A 9,875-nucleotide genomic window follows, 5' to 3' on the forward strand; every position below is an offset into this window, starting at 1 on the left:
CTCCTCACAGATCTCATGGAATCACAGAAACTTCCAGCTGAGAGGAAGCCCCCGAGGAGAGAGGAGAGTAAGGACGCCAACACAGCCAGGTAAGACACCCCCCTGCCAGACCAACCTGAGGTTGATTTTCAGGTGAGAGTGCTGGGCTGGAGCAGGAAGGACAAGAACCAGTGACATTTGAATCGTTAAATGTTAACATGACCTCATTTGCACCTACCAGATGGGAACACATTTTGTTCTCTCCCTTTAATGCAGAGAGTAGATCTGTGGAACCCTCGGGGGCTGATTCTGGCAGCCTTCAGAGAGCTGTAGTTGTGAGGTACAGATAGAGACGTGTTCCACTCCAGCCAAAGGGGCGTGAAGGTTCGCACGCTGAGCTGGGAAGTCCAAGGGCTGGGATAGCACATGACTTTGTGGCCTCGAGAACAAACCCTCCTCAGGGGTCACCATGGAAGCCAGGTTCTACGGAGACCTTGAAAGGACCAGAGAAGGTTCAGGTGAGCACCGGCAAGGAGTGCAATATGTGGGTCAATGCAGCAGTGGCCTGGTACGCCCTTCCTCTCACTCAGGTGTCAAGACGTGATTTTCCCATTCCTGGAGGAGTCTCGTGACCCCACACATTTGACGCATTCAGTCTGTTCCATCTCCTTTTTCTTGGCCTCTCCCAGATTAGGACCCGGAGTCCCAGAAGGTGTGGGTTCTGTCTTCCTTCTCCAATATACTTCCTTTTCCTTTTCTTCCTTTCTGTTTCCCTGGTTTTCTCCCTCTGCTTAGGAGCACTTTCACTATCGTTTTTGCTGGTAAGACACCAGGGACAGACATGAAAGATATTAAACAAGATATATTTCAGCAATAAACAAGATTCTTGTATTTCTCGTGGGATCCCAAAGAAATAATGATGAGAAATAAAAACTCCTACTGGAGTATTTACAATGTACTCAGCTGCTGAAATGTTCAAAATGCAATCAAGGAAGTAATTTAGCACATTTCTAATACACTTAACTATGGTCATAATGTTTAAGAGTTTGGCCAAATTTTAAAAATCCAGTGAATCTTTTAAGACACTACTAAGGAGTCTAACCCCCACAATCACAAATGCATTTTTTTTTTCACAAATGCATTTTTGACAGGTAATAGTTAATACTGTATTTGTGGTTTGTTGTTGTTGTCTGTCCGTAGGATCATGGCCCAGAATTGAAAGGATGCAGTTTGACCTCCCCGTAGGCAGGGAACCAATGTGATACAGATGTTTCCTTTTGTGCTGTATTCTCAGGACATGTATGGCCTGTGTTAGGTCCACTGCCATGTATTTCTTTTGCTCTCTTCTGATTTCTCAGTGTAACTCCCCAGCCAGGATACTGTTTCTCAAATGTCAGTCGTTCCTCTACCTCTTTCACAATTTTTGTGATAGCTGAGTCCACTCAGTCTTTTATTTATCTGATACTTGCTTTAAATGGATTCATTTTTTGCTTGAATTTCTTTTAAAGCAAATAATAGTAATAACTTTCTTTTAAGCATGGTTTCTCAAGTCAGACCACTCAGGTTCAAATTGCAGCCCTGCTTCGTACTAGTTCTGTGACCTTAGGCAAGGTGTGTGACCTCTCTGGGCTTCAATTTCTTCATTTCTAAAAGGGGGACAACAATATGTATCTTATAAGGATGTGGTGAGGATTGAGTAATAATATTAATACATATGATGAAACACTTAGAGCAATGCTTGATACAAAGTAACTGTCAAAACATTAAGTAACTGTCAGCTATGCTTATTATTTATAACATAAATGCTGTATTCCTTGAAATAAACACATAACTATCGCAATTTAAAATGCTTGTCAGTATAAACTCCAAGAATCGTCTCTATCATCACCAGTGACACAATAATCACATTTTAGGAAATAGCTTGACCCCCCCCCCCTCCTCCCGCCCCATCCTTTCTGAGATTATCTTCTTACTGATTTCCGTGAGAATTTACAGTGTCATGATCTCCTGGTTTTTCTGGTGTATCTTTAGAGTCTTTCTTTCTCAGCTCCTCATCCCTTGACCCTCTCATTTATTCTGATTCAATCTTATATACGTTCTCAGGGCAATTTCACTCACTCCTGTAGGCTTAGCATAAGGCGACCTACATTATCTAAACCTTTCTCAACTGGGGTCCTTCCTCTGAACCACAGAAGGCAGAAGATAACTTGAGTGCCTATCTTCTCAGTTGGAGAACTGAGGTACATAAAGTACTTTGCTCTATACATACAACAACTAAAATCATTCCTAAGAAACACGTTATAGATGCAGGGGAGAGACGAGAATTCATTCCAGACAATGGAGGCCTTAGGGCATTAGGGCTTATTACTTCCCTAGTGGAACTCTGGTTGAGAAGGGCACCTCAACCCCATGTTCCCACCCTATATTTCTTCCTAAGGAAATGCACCTGTATCCACCTTGTTGTCCAAGCCAGGAGCCTGACAGTTATTCTAGGACCTCACTCCTCCCTCTCCCCATTCCTCTGTCATCCTCCATAATCATTGTCTACTAGTGGATAATTCTATCTACCTTAATATCTTTCGAATCTCTTCCTTTCCCATTCTCCTCGCTGCCATCAGCTTGGTCAGTGCATACCACTTTTTCCTGTGGTTATTTAAAAACAACCTGAGTGGTTTCCTTCCTCCACCCAGTCTACCTTCCACTGGTTCCTGGGAAAATCTCACTAAATACAAATTGTATTCTATCTTTCCCCCTTTAATGGCGCTCCAAGGCCTTTCTCATAAGCTCCAACTCCTCCACATGGATTTCTGGCCGGCGCTGTGACACCATTCCATCCCCTCCCTCTGCCATTTTGCCTGCTGACTGCTCACCTTCCGCCTGAGTGCCCTCTCTCTTCTACCCGCTCCTCTGCTGTCACTCTCTATTTTGTAAAATTCTTACGTATTCTTCAGTTCTCATCTGGCTGCGCATGTGAGCTCCTCTGAGAAGCAGTGAGTCCCCTTGGCTTCTGCTGCCTCACAAGTTGGCAATGTTGAACGGAACCTACAAGCCGATCAGTGTCACTCTGCCCCATCTCCTGCTCCCAAGGAGCCAACTATACTCCAAGGGAGCAACTTTGCATCTGTGAGCATTTGACTCACAAAGTGGCTACATTGGAAGATGGGTTTTTGAATGAAGGTTTGTGCCTCTGGGGATGGAGGGCAGTGCCTCAGTTTGTGGCTGCACAGAGCCTATACTTTTACTGTTGGGTGTTTTCCTAAGATAACATGAATTAATAGCTCAGTTATGAAAAATGATGGGCTGGCACACACTCCTGTTTTCTTAGCAGAACTATGGCTGCCAGCTTTGCTATATTTGCTACAATATTGCAAGGCTCCGAGTCTCCTGGGAGACTCCCAGTAGTAATCACATCTGTGGCACTGAGGTTTCCCAAAGGCTGCACTGGAGAGGCATTCAAAGACGTATAGCAGCTAAATTACTTTGGATCAAAGGTTTTTAACTAGCACTTATGGCTGGGCTTCAGGGAGTCTAGGCATCCCCTAAAATTATAGGTGTAGCTTTTTGTACATTTCACTTGCAGAGGGTCCACTGCTGAAGACCGAGATGCCAGTGTTCCCTTTGGATGATCAGACTTCTTTTCTTTATTCATTAAAATATTTCATTGCTTGCCATGATGTATCAGGCACTGTCCTAAGCACTAGGAACAGTGGACAAAAAAACACATGTAAAAACATGTGCCCTCACAACACTTACATTCTAGTGGGAAAGGCAGACAATAAACAAGAAAGTAAATTACATTCTTAGAAGGTGCTAAGAGCCACAGACAAAAATTAAGCAGGGTTGTACTGGGAAGGGAGATGACATTTTAAATAGAGTGGTCAAAGAAGGCTTCATTGAAAAGATGACATTTAAGTAAAGACTGGAGGCTGTTGAGGGACCAAGCTCCATGGGTATAAGGAAGAAAAGCATGCCAGGTAGAGGGCACAGCAAGTGCAAAGGCCCCAACGTCCCAGAGGTATCCAGAGGACTCTCTTCAAAGTTGCTCTCGCTTGACATTAGACAGCAGGGGCCAAGCATCAACATCACTTTCCAGAAGAGTGGAAGGGCTAAGCATCTCAGGTCAAACCATTTTTTGTTGGATGGACCAGGCTGGTTTGCCTAACCAAAGACACACAGAACGGGGATATTGCTCTGGATCAGGAACTGACATTCATTATCATCCAGACCCGCTGGTTCTCTACCCCGCTGGGGTAGAACTACATATAATTTGACTCAAATTCCAATTGTCATTTTGATCACTGGCCATTTTCAGTAGATAGCCTCTCAGTAGAAGTACTTAATAACTCCAAGGGGGAAAGAGAGTACATTAAGATTCAAGGAGGAAGAAAACTTCACTTTGTTTTCAGCCAAATTCTTTTTGTTCTGACAACGAAACTCACTTGACAATATTTTGTGTATTTGTAATCCATTGTAAAGATTTTGACTTTTACTGTCAGTGAAATGGAAACTCATCAGAGAAGAAAAAGGACACAATCCTACTTATATTTTTAAAAATTTATTGTGGTAAAATATACGTAACAAAATTAACTATTTTAACCATTTTTAAGTGTTAAAGTTTGGTGACGTTAAGTGCAGGCACACTGTTTGCAACTGTTACAACTGTCCATTTCCAGAACTCTTTCATTCTCTCTTCTGCAACCCTGTACCTATCAAACAATAACTCATCATTTCCCCCTCCCTCCCAGCCACTGGTAACCACTGTTTGGTTTTCTGTGTCTGTGCATTTGACTACGCTAGGTACCTCATCTATGTGGAATCATACAATGTTTGTCCTTTTGTGTCTGGCTTATTTCACCTAGCATACTGGCTTCAAGGTTCATCTATGTTGTAGCATGTGCCAGAATTTCACTCTTTTTTCCCCCCAATATATGAAGTTTATTGTCAAATCGGTTTCCATACAACACCCAGTGCTCATCCCAAAAGGTGCCCTCCTCAATACCCATCACCCCCCCTCCCCTCCCTCCCACCCCCCATCAACCCTCAGTTTGTTCTCAGTTGTTTTTTTTTTAATTTTTTTTTTTCAACGTTTATTTATTTTTGGGACAGAGAGAGACAGAGCATGAACGGGGGAGGGGCAGAGAGAGAGGGAGACGCAGAATCAGAAACAGGCTCCAGGCTCTGAGCCATCAGCCCAGAGCCTGACGCGGGGCGTGAACTCACGGACCGCGAGATCGTGACCTGGCTGAAGTCGGACGCTTAACCGACTGCGCCACCCAGGCGCCCCTGTTCTCAGTTTTTAACAGTCTCATGCTTTGGCTCTCTCCCACTCTAACCTCTTTTTTTTTTTTTTTTTTTTTTTTCCCTTCCCCTCCCCCTTGGGTTTCTGTTAAGTTTCTCAGGATCCACATAAGAGTGAACACATACGGTATCTGTCTTTCTCTGTATGGCTTATTTCACTTAACATCACACTCTCCAGTTCCATCCAATTTGCTACAAAGGGCCATATTTCATTCTTTCTCATTGCCACGTAGTACTCCATTGTGTATATAAACCACAATTTCTTTATCCATTCATCAGTTGATGGACATTTAAGCTCTTTCCATAATTTGGCTATTGTTGAGAGTGCTGCTATAAACATTGGGGTACAAGTGCCCCTATGCATTAGTACTCCTGTATCCCTTGGGTAAATTCCTAGCAGTGCTATTGCTGGGTCATAGGGCAGGTCTATTTTTAATGTTTTGAGGAACCTCCACACTGTTTTCCAGAGCAGCTCCACCCATTTGCATTCCCACCAATAGTACAAGAGGGTTCCCATTTCTCCACATCCTCTCCAGCATCTACAGTCTCCTGATTTGTTCATTTTAACCACTCTGACTGGCGTGAGGTGATATCTGAGTGTGGTTTTGATTTGTATTTCCCTGATGAGGAGCAACGCTGAACATCTTTTCATGTGCCTGTTGGCCATCCGGATGTCTTCTTTAGAGAAGTGTCTATTCACGTTTTCTGCCCATTTCTTCACTGGGTTGTTTTTCAGGTGTGGAGTTTGGTGAGCTCTTTATAGATTTTGGATACAAGCCCTTTGTCTGATATGTCATTTGCAAATATCTTTTCCCATTCTGTTGGTTGCCTTTTAGTTTTGTTGGTTGTTTCCTTTTGCTGTGCAGAAGCTTTTTATCTTCATAAGGTCCCAGTAGTTCATTTTTGCTTTTAATTCCCTTGCCTTTGGGGATGTGTCAAGTAAGAAATTGCTACGGCTGAGGTCAGAGAGGTCTTTTCCTGCTTTCTCCTCTAGGGTTTTGATGGTTTCCTGTCTCACATTCAGGTCCTTAATCCATTTTGAAATTTCACTCTTTTTAAAGGCTAAATAATATTCCATTGTATGGAAATACCACATTTTGTTTATCCATTTACCCATTGATGGACATTTGAGTAGTTTCCACCTTTTGGCTATTGTGAATAATGCTGCTGTTTACAAATATGTTTGTGTCCCTGCTTCCAGTTCTTTTGGGTATATGCCCAGAGGAGGAACTGCTAGATCAAATGGTAATTCTGTATTTTATTTTTTGAAGAACCACCATACTGTTATCCACAACAGCTACACCATCGTACAGCTACACCATCGTATATTCCCGCTATGAGTGTCCATGCATTCCAATTTCTCCACATCCTGACCAACACTTGCTTTTGTTTTTAATGGTAGCCACCCTAATGGGTGTGGTGTGGTCTCATTGTGGGTTTTGATTTGCATTTTCCTAATGATTAGTGATGCCACTTTTCGTGTGCCACATTTGCATTTTACAACTATCCCTTTGGCTGCTGTATTGAACGTTCTGAGCTACGTGGTGAGAGGGAGGGCAGGGAGGGAATGCATAGACAACTGACTCTGGTGACGACGAAAACTAGCAAGCAGCAGAGGCAGCACTGTGTGGGACTGAGGACAGATGTGGGTTTGAGTTCTGCTTCCCCACTGCCTCGCTTTGTGGCTAAGAGGTTAGCCAGCAAGTCAGTGCACCTCGGCTTAGTGTATGTAGGTGGCAAGTGACAGAAGACCTACTTTAAATTGGCTTAAACGAAAATAAGGATTACCTCCCACAACTGGAAATTCTAGAGGAAGGGTAGCATTTTTAGGGATTGTTTGACTTAGTAACCCGATGATGTTGTCAAGGACCCAGTTTCATTATATTTCTCTGCTGCCCCTTTTATGATAGTGACTTCATTCTAAGACTGGTTCCATCTCACAGTCACTATATTAATTATATATATTAATTATATATATATTATACATATAATTAAATACATACACACACATATATTTCCTTTTACACATATAGAACAACTGCCTTTTGGTAGCATTCTCAAAGGTGAGAGAACATGTCTTTCCCATAAGCCCAGCAAATCTCTTCTGGAGTCTTGTTTGGGTAACATGTCCAATGCTGAACCAATTCCTGTGGTCTGTGAAATGCAGTGTGCTATACACTGGATGTGGCAAAAAGGAATTGCCCGGATTGGCTTGAGTGTGTGGGGAAGGCCCACTCCTGCTGCTTGGGGCAGTCAGCTTTCCCTGAGGCATACTGGCTGTTGTGGAGAAGGGGCATACCCAATAAAAACTTGGGTATTGTTGGCAAGGGGGAAAGGAAGGATTAATGCTGCGATTACTAAGAATATCCACTTCATTACCTCGCTGAGCTGCTGTGAAGATTAAGTGAATATGGTGTGAGGTTGCCTTGCTTTTTCTTTCTTTTTTTAAAGTTTATTTATTTTGAGGTGGGTGGTAGAGAGGAAGAGAATGCCAAGCAGGCTCCATGCTGTAGGCACAGAGCCCGACACAGCGCTTGATCTCAGGAACGATGAGGTCATGACCTAAGCTGAAATCAAGAGTCAGACACTTAACGAACTGAGCCATCCAGCTGCCCTCGCTTTTTCTTTCTTAAGAGGTTCTTAGAGGGGTACCTGGGTGGCTCAGTTGGTTAAGTGTCCAACTTCGGCTCGGGTCATGATCTCATGGCTCATGGGTTCGAGCCCCACATCGGGCTCTGCGCCGACAGCATGGAGCCTGGAACCTGCTTCGAATTCTCTCTCTCTCTCTCTCTCTCTCTCTCTCTCTCTCTGCTCCTCCCACTCTGTCTCTGCACTCTCTCAAAAATAATGTTAAAAAAAAAAAAAAACACTAACAAAAAGACATTCTTAGAAGTGGAGATCTAGGAATTGGTGAGAGAAGAACGGTAGATAATGGAAGGTGAGCAAAGAGAAATTTGGGGGAAGGGTCCAAGAACTAAATGGAAGAGAGAGCTGGCGTTAAGATGTGGTTGTCAGGGGCGCCTGGGTGGCGCAGTCGGTTAAGCGTCCGACTTCAGCCAGGTCACGATCTTGCGGTCCATGAGTTCGAGCCCCGCGTCGGGCTCTGGGCTGATGGCTCAGAGCCTGGAGCCTGTTTCCGATTCTGTGTCTCCCTCTCTCTCTGCCCCTCCCCCGTTCATGCTCTGTCTCTCTCTGTCTCAAAAATAAATAAACGTTAAAAAAAAATTAAAAAAAAAATAAAATAAAATAAAAAGATGTGGTTGTCAACAGAAGACACCAGTCTGAAATCTCAGTAGAAATTAAGAGTAATATTCTTCTGGTGTTTATCACAAGGGCCCCTTTGCCATGAGCTGGCTGAGAAGGACCTAACCGGTTCATCTCCACACCTGCCTATGCTCAAAAATGTTCCACAGACTAGAGGTATTTGCCTCACCCTGGAATTCAAGACTCTTCAGAGGATGTGTCTGTCCAGCCTGTCTTTGGCCTTTTTTTTTTTTTTTTTTTTTTTTTTTTTTTTTTTGAGTTCAGGTTTTTGGGGCACCTGGCTGGCTCAGTGGGAGGAGCATGTGACTCTTGATCTCAGGATTGTGAGTACAAGGCCCACCTTGGGTATAGATAACTTAAATGAATAAATAATTTAAAAATATTTAGACTCCTCTAATCCTTCCTTGCTCCATTTCCTTCTCCTCAGCTGGGGCAGCAGTGGTGGAGGGAGCAGGACCTCCTGCTGGTGCAGCACCCGCTACTGGGGCAGGTCCACCAGCCCCTACATTGCAGATGAGAATGCCGATGTAGACGTCGGCCAGGGCCTTTGCAAGCAAGCCCGGCCAGAAAGCTTCAGCATTTACACCTGCTGCTTTAATGAGGGCATTGATCTCATCCTCAGTGACTGTCACCTCACCGTTGTGCAGGATGAAGGCCCAGTAGATGATGCAGGTGCGCTGAGACGGAGGCCCCAGTGCTGGCGAGTGCTGCCGTCACAGTGCTAGTCGCTGGATGAAGCGAGGGCCTCACCCCAACACGGCCTTAGCTTCCTCGAAGGATGGAGCACCTTAGCGCCTTTGGCCTCATTTCTAATTACTGCAGGATACAAATTTATCCACATCTATCCATACAAGTCCAGCCAAATTGGACTTTTGGTGTTTCACAATGGCCCCTACTCCTGTTCTGCCTCTGTGCAGGCTTTTCCTTTGCTTTCACTGTTGCTCTATCTTCCCTGGCTGAGACGCTCTTCTTTCAAAAGTCAAGTTCAAATGCTTATTCTTTTTTTTTGCTTGTTTGGTTGTTTTAAAGATATATTTATTTAAGTAATCTCTACACCCAACGTGGGACTTTAACTCACAATTTCAAGATCCAGAGTCACATGTTCCACCGATGGAGCCAAACAGAAGCCCGCCCCTCAGATGCTTATCCTGACATAGGCTTCACTGGCCCATCCAGGCTTCTTATCCTCTCCTCACTAATAAGGTGCAACCAGAAAGTTATCTATTAGCGTGTTTGTCTCACCCACTCTAGACTGTCAGGTTCTTGAGGGTAGTGAAGTTCTCCACTTCCTCCTATGTTCATTCTTTATTGCTCATTAAAAAAACAAAAACAAA

The sequence above is a fragment of the Leopardus geoffroyi genome, chromosome D4 (assembly GCF_018350155.1).
Source record: "Leopardus geoffroyi isolate Oge1 chromosome D4, O.geoffroyi_Oge1_pat1.0, whole genome shotgun sequence".
Classification (NCBI taxonomy): domain Eukaryota; kingdom Metazoa; phylum Chordata; class Mammalia; order Carnivora; family Felidae; genus Leopardus; species Leopardus geoffroyi.